This window comes from Tyto alba, unplaced genomic scaffold (genome assembly GCF_018691265.1).
Source record: "Tyto alba isolate M040663 unplaced genomic scaffold, T.alba_DEE_v4.0 Super-Scaffold_26, whole genome shotgun sequence".
In the NCBI taxonomy this organism is placed as follows: Eukaryota; Metazoa; Chordata; class Aves; order Strigiformes; family Tytonidae; genus Tyto; species Tyto alba.
The window spans coordinates 2,818,332-2,831,284 of NW_024881300.1; the positions used below are offsets into that span (position 1 = coordinate 2,818,332).

Here is a 12,953-nt window from a genome sequence, read left to right on the forward strand (position 1 = left end):
TCTCTGCTGCAACAAATGATGTGCTATAAGAAACACTTCATCCATTTTGAGCTTATTTCTCCTTATTGTGTAATAAACCTAAGGTTTAAACTTTCCAGACTTGGGGCATGAGACCAGTGTGCTGATAATACACCGGAGACAAAAGGTTTCCATTTTTCTCCTCCGGCTGTACTCCACCCTTGCTAAGGAACTCTCTAGCAGTGCGTGCCTTTATTTGCACGTTGCATTAACAAGGCACACAAGCTTTCGGACTTTAATGTAAATGAAATGCCAAGTCCAGATGCTGCCAACAGATATCACGGAAAATCCTGCTACAAGAGACCTACAGCTAATTATTAATTACAGTGGCTCAGTCATTTTTCCATACATTAATTTATGGAGCTTAGTTGAACTGTCTCCCACCCACTTCAGACAAAGGAAAATAATTTGCCACACTGTACCAACTGCAAGGATAATTGAGCTGTCTCCCATCCGGGGTCAGAGGAGATGGCTTCCTCCATCTTTTTACACATGCAAACCACACACTTCATTGTCTTTTACTTGATTTCTTGCTGAGCTGCTTCTGTGGCAAGACACCCCCTTTGCACAGGTAACCTTGTTTAAGAGAGGCAACTTTTTGGCCATGCTATGCCGATGTTCCCGTGCCTCCCCTTCTGAGCATTTCTCAGTTGACAATAGGAAGAGTGCAGAAGATGGCATAGAGGCACCTTTATATTCCGTGAGGGAGCCCCGAAGGAGGGCACAGAGCTCAGGCACCGTCCCAGCACAGCACGTTTCATTAACCTGCTTTTCTCCATATAGAGAAAGAGAATTGCAAGGAAAGGAGAGAAAGCAACCCACCCTGTACTTTTGTCCCCCTACCAAAGGCAGGCAGAGCTTTCAGTTTGCATGCAGTCTCCGAGTCCCTAGATCTGAGAGCATTAAATCAGCTGCCACCCACCCAGCTAGTCACGGCCATCACATTTATATAAATGTTAATTCCCTGACTGCTTCCCTTTACTATGATTTTACTGGCTTAACCCCTTTCATAACGTATCCTATTCACTTGAAAGAGAGGTGGGGTCTAGGCTGCAAACTCCAGTTGACTAAGCAAATATACTTCACCACCTCATTTAAAAAAAAAAAAACAAAACAAAACCAAACTAACAAAAAATCAAATCTCCAAGCATCTTCATTTACTTTGAGAAAGTAGAAATATTTTCTATCTCATTTTCATCCCACATTTGAAATCCTTACTTCAAAATAAAATTAAAGAAAGTTTAGCGTGTCTTCTAAATAAATCATAAGTGCATCTGTAGGAACAGAGGAAACAGAGTGGACTGGTATGTTTGCACCACAATGAAAACTAAGAGAAAAATCATATACTCAAGAAGCATCTTTATTTTTTGTTTAAAATACTTCCGTAGACATTTCATAGCCTAGGAAGAGAAAACAGAAATAAAGGCATTCAGAAAGTTATGCTACTGTATTTCTGCTTAAATGAAAAGCAAAGTCAGCAATGTCAAGAGGGTCTTTAAAAAGGCAACACAACTGAAACCCCAAGCAGACACTGGACTGCCCCACCCAACAGCTGCTCTAGCGAAGAATATTAGAAGGTAAAGGCACAGACCTTAAGGTTTCCTTTCTTTGAGCAAAGGATGTTTTCTCCAAAACTACCCACCTGTTCTCTTTAATTACTCACCTACAAATTTAAACAACCTGCCGCAACAGCACAAAGAAAAACCGCCACAGAAGACACCTGAAGGAAAACTCTCTTATCAAAGCAAGCTTTTTACCTTCATATTTTTTTTAAATATATACATTCCTACCTGTAGATTTCAGTACTGAGGAGTTACAAACCTGTTAATGCTGGCTGTAACTGCCACACTTCAGTTGCCTGGTGTTTAGGCTTACACAGCTGTATCTTTCTGTATTAACGCTCAAGTTTTCTCATCTTTAAAAAAAAAAAATAAAAATCAAACCTGCAAGTCCTGAAATGGCTGAGACAGTCAAGAGTCCAGCAAGACAATAAGAAAGCAGCTGCTTTCCACGGCTGAACACCACTGCCTGTAAAGCATCTATATATATTTTTTTTTCTCCAGTGGTGCTTTATTCAAATTCTAGGGAAAGCATCAGTCTGAAACCAGTAACTGATGGGAGTAACAGTTTATAGGTTACAGAAGGATATTTTATTGTTAACGGACTGTACCATGTAAGAATTAGGAGGGGGTGAGGCGGCAGGCAGGCAAGAGAAGAGAGATGCTACTATTTTTTTTTTTCCCCGAGCCACTGCAATTACTCTGATGTGAATTTTTGATGACTTCCGACATATTGCATGGTTAATAATCGTTTCAGCTGTCATGTTTGGTTAATGTGGAAAATGCATTTGCTGCATTGTGATGCAGCACTCCAGCCACAGATTGTAACACCAGTTGTGAAGCTATTCCCTTAACTGAGCTGCATGAATTTGCACATACCATGAGGCTGAAATAAATGGTAGTTTGATTTTTATACAGCAACAGAAAGCTTCTGCCATTTTAGACCTGCAGAGCTGTTGAAACAACTTGTACAGGCAGCTAATTTTACTGCATATTAATTGGTGTCAATGTTCTTTAAAGGAGAGCTTTGATTCTCTATTGTTTTGCTGGGTTTGGTTATTTAGCAGTTAAAAGACTTAGATACAATTTACATCAAACATCGCTATTTTCTGTAGCTTTGAACAGTTTAATTGTAAGCATATACACCTCACGGAAACTGTCAGCAGTACAGAAACGCAGCCCTGTTATTAATACAGGCTTAGCCTAACTACTACTTCCTCCATATGATACTTACGAACATATTTTTATACATAACATTGTCTTATAAATGAGTCCACGTGAGAGGTGAAAATGTGCTGCTTACAAATAAAGAGAATTTTACTGGCAAAGTACCACTTCTTCACCTACACTTTAAACATCAAACAAAAAGTATAAGGTTACATAAAATACTAACATGTGCCTTTCATTGTCACCAATAGAAAAACAACGCTGCAAGCAGTCGTGCAATTACAAGAGGGGATGTAAAACAGCAGAGATGAAACCATGCTAAGAGCCAGTCACCCGATGATTAAAGTCAGGCCAGTATATTCCAGCAGTCAGGTGATGGTGCCATCATTACAGTGCAGAAAGCCAGAGAAAAATCGAGAAACGGACCACCCCCATCTTAAAGAAAAAAATTAGAAGCACCAAAGAAATAAGGAATGCGTTTGCTAATACGAAAAATGTACAACCATGAAGAAGCATTTCACAAAACACGAGAGTAACACTATCAGGCGGTTACTTCCACAGGTCCCAAGTGCACATTTAACCCACCGTGCCAACACAGTTCCCGGCCGTCTGCAAACTGCTGGTGACACTCCCAAATGTAAAGTTGTTTCTTTTTAAATCCCAGAATTACAGCCCTAGTGCAATAGTACTGCATTTCACAATTCAGTAATTCTGCTTACCAAATGCACATCTTGTATTTACAAACACACATACACAAAAAATAAAATATCTAGACTTGAGATGTCTACATTTAATTTAATGAAGCACAGAAAGCTATCAGGAGAGCCTTTACTGTGCATTATCATTGACGTATCTGCAGAATCACCACCAATACCACCAATTCATTATTTCCACTTCTGTTTTAATTAAAACAATACTGCAGGGGTATCGGTTGGACACAAAGTAACAGGAAAAATGGTGTAAGATATTTTATATAAAGAAAAAAATGGAGTCTCTGAATTAATATTGTACTCTCTTGTTCATGAGCAAGTCCCATTAACAGTGTTACATCTGTAGAAGGTGCTCTGTGACTCCGGGTTACCCATCCCAACTGCATCACTGGGCACCTTGCACAATTCAGAGCTTCCCAAATGGCTAAGTGGTCTCTTATATACAGTGTATTTTGGCTTTGAAATTAACAAACTTGAGCCTAAGAGTGATTTTCCTCAAACCACTGCAAGGAGCAAACCCTTCCTGCTTGTGACCAGATGAACACTGTAGGGAGTATCTGAATCCTTGTACCCGGAGTCTCATGAGTGAAGACAACAGGTCCAAACCCACCGACCTTCACAGGGGAAAACTGCAGTCAGTTGCATTGCAGGGAAAACCACTGATGACAACCAGTTACACCCAAGAGTGCAAACAGAGTCCCTTCCGGGAGAGGAAGGGTATAGGTTTGCAGGAATAATTTAACTCTGGCATTCCTCCTGCATTTCTGAGCATCCACAGCTGGTGGGGTCCCTGCAGCCATGCCTGCCTCAGTGTCTCGACACTCACCTCGCACACACTGCTCTGGTTTTAGATGGCTTCTCCCCACACTTACCTCTGGTTTGCATAACCCACTAGTGGTGCAGAGGCAGGGGCAGAGAAGATACATAGAGCTTTTGCTTTCTAGACAAACTTTAAAACAGGTAGAGGTACCTAGAGAGACAGATGGCTCCTTAGGACAGGCTGTACCCTCGTCAAGGATTTCAGGAGCATGATGATCTGTTTTGGAGCTGCTAGCCACAACTTTACCATTTAACGTTACTGCAGAAGCTACTCCCAACTGCAGAACTACGCATTACAGATCAGCACAGTTTATATGTAATTTTTTGTTGTTGTTGTTTTAGGTATTGCATTGCCAGCTCACAATGCTGCAGAGAAAGCTTTCCCAGTGTGGCTCAGCACACTGCTGTCTCCCCTTACCTATGGATTTCTTAAAGCAACAGCTTTGAGGGATATGAACAGAAACTACTCACCCCAAATGGCTGTCAGTGTAAACAACTCTGAGTGGTAACCCAGCTAAGATGTCGGAACTGCTATCTGTTTCACTGGCAATCAATTTAGTGGAGTGTTCAGTCAGCTCACGCATCAATCACTTCTGTGCTCAAACGTGACTGTGGGAGAAGGGAGAAAACTACTGTTCAGGACTGCTGGGCCACAGCTAAAGAAAACCATAGAAGTTTTCCTTCCGAGTAGAAAGCATCATAATCGTAAGAGAATGGTGATGTAAAGATCATGCAGAAGCCACTGGAATATTAATATCCTTCTCTGTGTCAGGACTGCTCCCTTCCTCCATCTCTGGGTGTCCATAATGACCTCCTTCCCTCCTAGGCATAGCTGCATCTCTGGAGTGAAGGAGATTCCTTCACTGTAACTACAAAAATCAAAGATTCTATCACCTACTTTAAATTAAAGAAAACCCCCATAAAACATGTTAGTCTACGATCACTGTAATCACTTCTCCCTTTCTTTCACAGTCTTGCACTAGGCAGGTGTAAGGGGAAGAATATTAACAGCATCCTTGGATGTGCTCTGTATTAGTTCCTTTTTAAAATCCTACAGCTGCTACGCTTGCTATCATCAGCGAGCATTAGCCAGAAAAAGAGACATTGCTAGCAGCAAGCTAAAACAGCGATAGGTAGCTCCTTCGTCAAAATCTTTTCTTCTCTGCTTAATCCAGCACTGTAGCAGCAGCAAATACTGCACTGTCATACTGGGTCTGGTGAGCGCCTTAAAGCATTAGCGCCGTTCCTCTCTGCAAGGCTGGCAGGGCGATTATCCAGCTTTAAGGACACTCTAGGTTTCTTCAGAAGGAGGGCCGTCATACCCAGCACGCTGCCTCTGTTTTCAGCTCTGCACACTCATCCTCTCCCTTCAGAGGGATGCAGGAAGAGGAGCCAGAGGGTTCAGGAGTCCAACTCAAGCAGGCTGCGGTGAAGAGGATGGGAAGAAAATCCAGGCTAATGCTTTCACATCAATATTCACATCCAAACAGTGCAGAGCAAAAAGTCAGATGGGCTGAGTGTATTATTATGCCTAATCTGGCAGGGAATTTGGGCTTTGTGCCAAAAGGCTAACTTTCATGGACTAAGAGAATATGAGTTATCCAGAGTGAAAGCAAAAATTAGAACTGGGAAGTGACCAGATCCAGTACCATCATCATAGAAAGTCGTCCTCTTGCAGAGGAAACCCACCAACTCACTCAGAGTGGGAATCACCACCTTATTACGGAGCTCAAAGGAGTCTGGAGTCTCAATACAGCTTTCTGGGGCTAAATTTGCACCAGACAAGAGGCAGGATGTAAATGCACAGGGTGGAAGACACCCCTGACAGCACTGATTGAGGAGCACGGCTTTTTGTGACCAGGCAGATGGGGCAGGGGGAGGGAAGAGAAGAGAAACAAATCCTGTAAAATTAGAAGAGCAAGGGTCCCAAGCAGGGGATAAGCGGGGGAAGCCCAGCCAAGCAGAGAGGATTAGCACTAACACTGGCAGGCTTGTTCCTGCCATCCACACCCTACACCCCAATTAACGGTATCATTTGTCAGAATGAATGGGGAACTTGCACTCAATTCGGCAATTTGACAAAGTGTCACTGAACTACCTCACGTCCATATTTATCCAAGAGGCAAGAGCAGGAACCAGTTTTAATTAGAGCCTCTTTAACAAAGAACCAAGGGTATTACCCATGCTCTCCCCATCAAGTGATAATTGAGATGTAATCGTTTAAACAAAGCGCAACAAGTGTCCATTTACCCAAAGCCATTGTTAAATATCTACTAGGAGATTATTTTCAAAATTGTAATGTGCCATGAATATGCAAACCACTTTCCATCTTTAGCATTAAAAAGAATCATCACCTTTTAAAAAAAAAAAAAAAAAATCACACCACACAACTGGAAGCCAAACAGCTATTTTGCAGCAGAATTTAAGGAGCATTTTAAACATGCTGATGCTAATTTAAAAGGGGGGGGAAGCGATGGCTCTGCTTTTGGGCCATTAAACTCTGCCTGGAAAGCCCTCTTTTGTACAGCATTAGTGTGTGCTGTAAGTCTGTAATTATGCAGAGAACATGTTAATTTTTAATTCAGAATGCTAACCCCTTTTTTATATACGGGCCCTGAATGGCAATCCTTCTTGCAGATGACTGCAAGCACCGACAGGACCAAATTCAACTCTCGGTGGTAAAGCATGCTCTCCCTGGGAGGTTAGGCACTGTGCATTGGAAAGCAACTCAACTCCGTAGTGAAACAGCTCTTTTATAAAACTGTCACCTCAGCATCACGGCAGGAAGAATCCTCTCAACCCACAGCCTATTAAACTAGAACAGTATGGTCACTGATATTCACACCTTCATTTCAGCATTCTTCAGTCTAGCTACTGATTTTCTTAACACAATTTCCTAAGAAGCTGAATTCCCACGTTCCTCACATTCCCAAACACAGGGCAGCGCAGGATGAGCAAGTTAACCTAATGCCGCCTAGAGGCCCACACCAAGTTAATGGCTGTCAAACACTAAGCCCATCTTTCATCTCTTCTGACTCCTACTGATGCCTGCAATTCACGGAGGGACTTGACTTAAGAGCGTGCTTTGACACAGTCCAGCAATGAATTATTAACTCTGGCGGAAGCCGCAAAGCATCAGCTAGTAGCAATCATGATCCTTCTATGATGATTAACCAGAATGCAATTATCAGTGCTCCTGCTTCTCACAAAATGTCTCCAATTCTCCATCACACAAAGCCCAAAAGGCACCACGCAGGCATGCACACTCACACATATGAAAGCAGAAACAATTCTGTGCTTTTACCTTTGTTTCTTCAGGGTTATATTATCAACTGCGAACGGCCTGAGAAAAGAAAGCTCTACATTCCCTGCTGCGTTACAGCAATTATACATGGACTTGCAGCAGTGGAAGAAGAGCAACATATGCAGAATCAAGCCCATATTCTTAATTTCCACAGCAATTCAATCCATGCAGCCACAGAAACCTGCCAGCAGTTTTAGAACCATCTTTTCCAACATTACGTCATGTCACAGAGGCCATTTCCAGCCCAGGGCCCGACTGGGCACGTACACATAAGAAGCTGTAGCTCCCAGCCTGCTCACCAGCATGGACAGATGAAGATAGATGCTTTCAGCTCTTACCATAAGTGCTGCCCGAAAGGGTGTCCCCAGCCTCCTTCTGAAAGGCAGGCAGATGGGGGCCATCCTGCAAGTTGGATGTAACCTGTGAGCTTCCAGCAGCATCCCAACATACAGGAAGAACAACTTTCTCAGCTCACTGCCAAAGAGACCCAGACAGCTCGCAGTATTAAAGCAAAAGGTGCCAAGAGGCAAGCAAACACTAGCGATTGCTTACTGAATCTTAAGAGGCGCGGGGAAGTCTGCTAGGGATGGGATACCATGCAGTTCCACAATTAGCAGCAAAGAGGCAGGGTGAAGACTGCATTTTAGGTTTGCCTTAGCAAAAGAAGCTAAATTCATGCTTTTCCTTTAATTACAGCTGCCAGCTCTGGAGAAAGTAGCTTGCACGGGAAATGAACACCCACAAGCAGGATAGTTAAAATCAACCACAGCAGCACACACCTGCTTTGTCAAACCATCCTTGTATTTTTCATAGTCAAACTACAACTGAAATCAGTATTGGCATTGTGGCGGGCTTAATTAGGAGTCAGGTCTACTCTATTCAGGTCTTTATACTGTGCTCATTACATTAATATCCAAGTGCCTTCCAGTCCTGCATTAGGTGACATGACTAACATCTGCCACATGTTGTTTGTTCTCTTCTCCCTTTCCTGGGGGAGTAGAAACACAGCATTCGAGGGGATCACGGAACAGCCAACAACTGGAAAGGGAGATTCCTCTAGCCCTGGCTCAGCTGCTTCACACAGAGCATGTGCTGGCTCTGCCTGCTTGGTTAACTGTTTAATATTATCATCATCACCATAATGATTAAGAAGCTGTACACAGTAAAAGATGGGTTAGCACCAAGTGTTCTCCCAGTAACCTTTCTATGCAGGACTGACAGAATTGGAAGACAAGCAAAAAATCTGTCCTTTGCGGACCAAATCAATTCCTGCCTGATTCCCCTTGCCTTGTCATCTTACATTAGACAATACTGAGGATACGACTTCCAGAGGAAATTAAAGTGTCCATCTCTTGAGTTTGGCTAAAAAGGATGGCAAAGGCATGAACAGCTTAGTCTGCCCTGAGATGCCTTCCAAAACACACCACACCTTAAAGCTACATAGGTTTCACCTGGAATATCGAAAATAGAAGACTGAAGTCAGCGATTTGATTTCTTTTGCACTCACGTGCCTCTCACCTTTCCCAATGATCATCTGCCTGTACATCTCTATCTCTTTTATGTTGAAAAGTACTTACATCACTTTGCTTCTTAATTATCTTTGCAAAGACAGTGGTGAGTATTGAGGTAGCTAGAGATCAGGAAGAGCTAGAAGGAAAAGAACTGTGAGGGATCAAATCTTAAGCTCAATCAAGATGATGAAGGATCAACAATGCTACGTGTCTTAAGGTCAGCTAGCTGTGATTAGGCAGACACTTCTAGTAGAAGCAAGTGTCTGGAGAAAGGTCAAACTCAAGAACATAAACTTGGTAGAGATTTGGAAACAACAGGCTGCAGGAGAGGAGATGCTCATCACCACCTTCTCCCCATTTATCTGGCCAAACCCTCAAAACTGAATGTAATAGAAGACCACTGAAAACTGAGTTACAAACTGTTAGATTAGAAGCAAGGACTCATTCAATGCAAGTGAGGGGAATACACACAGCTTTCATTTAATGCAATGTGCATAGCCATACAAAATGGGGATTAGTCTTTCACAAAAAAAGAACAACCTTTTCAAGTGTGTAGATAAAAGAGACTCTCGGAAGGGACAGAGGCTGACTCAGAAACTATTAAAAGGACAAAGTGACTTTCAAATAGAGGTCACTAGTTCAAACAGGAACTAGATCAGCAGTGGCCAAGACTAAAGCATCTGAAGACTGATTAGCAATTTAACCAAAAACATGTTAATACTCTTCCTTCAGCTCCTACTGTAAGTGCCCATATTGCAAGCTCACTGCAGAAAGTTACTTAGAACTTACATTCTGTCCCAGCCCCACAGGAACAGCTGGGCTTCGGTGGCTACCCAGAGACCAAGTGCTTGTCCCACAGTCACTGCAGAACCTCAAAGGCTGCACTGCTCCATTTGTTCAAAATGGGTAAATGATTTCTTTCCGTTACGACTCTCTACCTTAGTGTGCTCACTGTTTGTTGCTGGATGAATATCATCAGCTACTGCACTTAAAGATATCCACTTAGCATCTATAAACAAGCATGAAGACCACATTGCAGGTTTTGAGGGCATTATTTTGTCAGTGAATTTTCCTATAGAATTACTTTGCTGATTCATTAATGTCATATAACTTACATGTTCATGAAAAATAGACCCACTAAATATCAGTTATCCTTTTCCCCAAAAATTGATTAGAAGAAGTTCCAATTATCACTAGAGATCTTGCAGCACAGCAGGCTCAGACACGTACATTATAAGATGCTCTACTGCAGAAGATCCTTCCAGAAGATACCCAAAGAGGGGAGACAGGATTCCAAAACATACTTTTCACTAATGAAAAGTAGTAAACACACAATGTTTAGCACTCAGGAGGTACATGCAGTAATGCAGTTGCCTTAACTTTGGTCATCAAGCAAAACTTAGGTGTCTCCCATCTCTCTTCACAGGAAACTGTAGCTCTACTACTGCACCATGCTGTATAATCCAGAGACACCCAGTGAAGTAATTTCCTTCTCACTATTATTTGGCACAATGACACAGGCTGCAGATGTATTTACTTGGAGTTTGGGTCAAACCACTCTCTGTATACTATTCATTAAGCAAACACTTCCTTCTAGACCAGCAGTTTCAGCACTGTGGCGATGACAAAACACAGACACGTATTTTTTTAATATAAAAATATTAGTTGCTAATCAATTATGATGTAACATATTATTCACATACTATTACCGAACTACCATCTTGCAAGTAACATTAATTCCTGTGCATATTTATTGGAAGCAAGGACATGCTGGAGGCAAAGATGAAGAATACTAGATTCCCTTTTAAAAGAAAAAATTATTATTTGCTCCAAAGAAGATATTCTAGCTGTTTAAGTTTAATACTACCCAAAGCATGTTTTCCCTAGGGTCCTCCATTATCAGCAAGGGCCTTTCTTGCAAGTCCATATGTCCTTTCAACAGATTCTCATTGCTACCTAATTTGAGAGCCTTAGGTGTTAAGCATTTGAGGAATACAATCAAATCCTGCCCCCTTCCAGGCCTACTGGGACACCTATTAATTCACCCTCCTTTAGAGGGGAGTTTATCACCTCTTGCAATTGCAAGTATCTAAAAAAATGAAACAGGGCAACTTAAACTGGCACTGCAATTATTTAAAGTCTATAAACAGTTGTTGCCACAGTGTAAATTAAATTGCTATACAGCAACGTTCTTTCTTTTCTACCTTGTAAAGCAAAACTGATTAAGTCAGGTAAGCAGGGACCATGCCATACAAGAGTCCATGGAGAGTCCATGGAAAGTGATTACAAGTGCTTAGAAATTGTGTTGTACTCCACACAAAGATGAGCTGAAAATCCAAACTAGCTTGTTGGGTTCTCTCTCACTTAGTGCAAAGAGAAGAGACTTATTTCCACATTGCTTCATCATCTGTCACCCAAACTCAAAATATTTAAGAGTCACCATAAAATTCCACAGATCATCCACAGTAATCTAATGGATATCAACTGCATAGGAAAAAAAAAAATAATATGAAAGTTCTTCTCCAGCATCTTTGTATGTTTTGGAAAGACAGCTGAACAATGACAACAGCTGCCTTTGCACAGAACAATCAGATTTGGCAGACTACTGAAACCAGGGAATGGAGAAGGTCAGATGGGTGGGAGAAGAAACACTACGCCCAAAATATTTCATGGCAGGGAAAAAAAAAAAAAGTTGATTTTAACACAAACATCAGCACAAGCCTCATATGGGTAACTGTACTACCCACACTGGTATTTGCTTCAGAGATAGAGCAACTGCTACTACTGCCCAGTGAGAGAAAGCCATCTATTTTTTTGGCAAAAGTATCATACTATTTTTTTTTTTTTCCCAAAAGGTAGACTCTTAACAGACAATATCACTACCTTACCAAATCTTATTATTTAATGGAAAGCTGAAATGACAGGAAAGGGACTGCAGCAAGTCTTGGCTACAAGTCTGAGTGAAAAAGATTAAATAACATTCAGGACAGCAGCCAGAGGGCAAACTCTTGGCTCCTCACTTTTTGTCAAGTGTTTCCCCTCACATTTGGTAGAGCAGAAAGCTGTTTCAGTCTCCCTTAAGTTCCAGTCCTTGTTTCTAGCTGTAATAAAGTATTTAAGCTTTCTGTAATTATTGTTCTTTGTGGTAGGCTGTAACAAACAAAAATACTACCTGATAGAACCAGATAGCTGAAAAGGTCATTTTCTACCAAAAGTGTGTTCATGTTGCCACCCAAAACCAGAGACATGCATAAATCAAAGCAAGCTGAACCCTTTTTGTTTTGGGAAGGTCTGCGTTTCTGTAAAAAAGGTGACAGAAGAGGACAGAGAGATGGCAGACGGAAAACTTTATATCTACCTGAAGTACAGCTAAGCTGGGTACCTGTTCCTGAGAGCAATCAGAAAGGAAGGGCTTGGCATGACTGCTGGCTCGACGCAGTGGCGATTCACAGCAACTGAAGCTTCCAGCCCTGTCTACCTTACCAATACAAGAAAGCCACCGCCGTAATCAGGACAGCTGCTCTGTACAAATACTGTTCCTGTACAAGAGCAATAGCATGAGGCCTTCCATACCTCTCTCCTCAAAACCTGAAGCAGTCTTTTCTACAAGCTAGAAAACTGTCCCATTAGTAGCATGGCCCCAAGACTTGAGCAGAGGGGACCAAGTGGAACATGTACTATTAAACAATACAGGGAAGCTCCCCTGGGAACTGAGCACAGATTATTGATGGTGCTGCAGGGAAGGGAGAGCAAGCCCTATCTCACATCTGAGAAGAATTACAAGATGACAATGGGCATGTTTTTATGGGCAGCGCTACTAATACACAACACATATGTGGAGCAGTACAAACAAAACTTTCCTCTA

General features: G+C 41.9%; 1 protein-coding gene across 5 annotated transcripts in view; it reads right to left on the bottom strand.

Annotated features, from left to right (window-relative positions):
- The window catches only part of NUP93 (nucleoporin 93), an 83,439-nt gene that overhangs the window by 43,511 nt on the left and 26,975 nt on the right, over positions 1-12,953 (bottom strand). Inside the window, exon 1 of one of the 5 annotated variants that reach the window (XM_032998431.2) lies at positions 1,962-2,097. The exons of 3 other annotated variants lie outside the window; for them this stretch is intronic. The gene's annotated coding sequence lies outside the window, so the exon portion shown is untranslated. Of the gene's footprint in view, positions 1-1,839; positions 1,930-1,961; positions 2,098-12,953 lie in introns of those variants that run through there. One more of the 5 variants, XM_032998423.2, reaches the window with a different exon arrangement.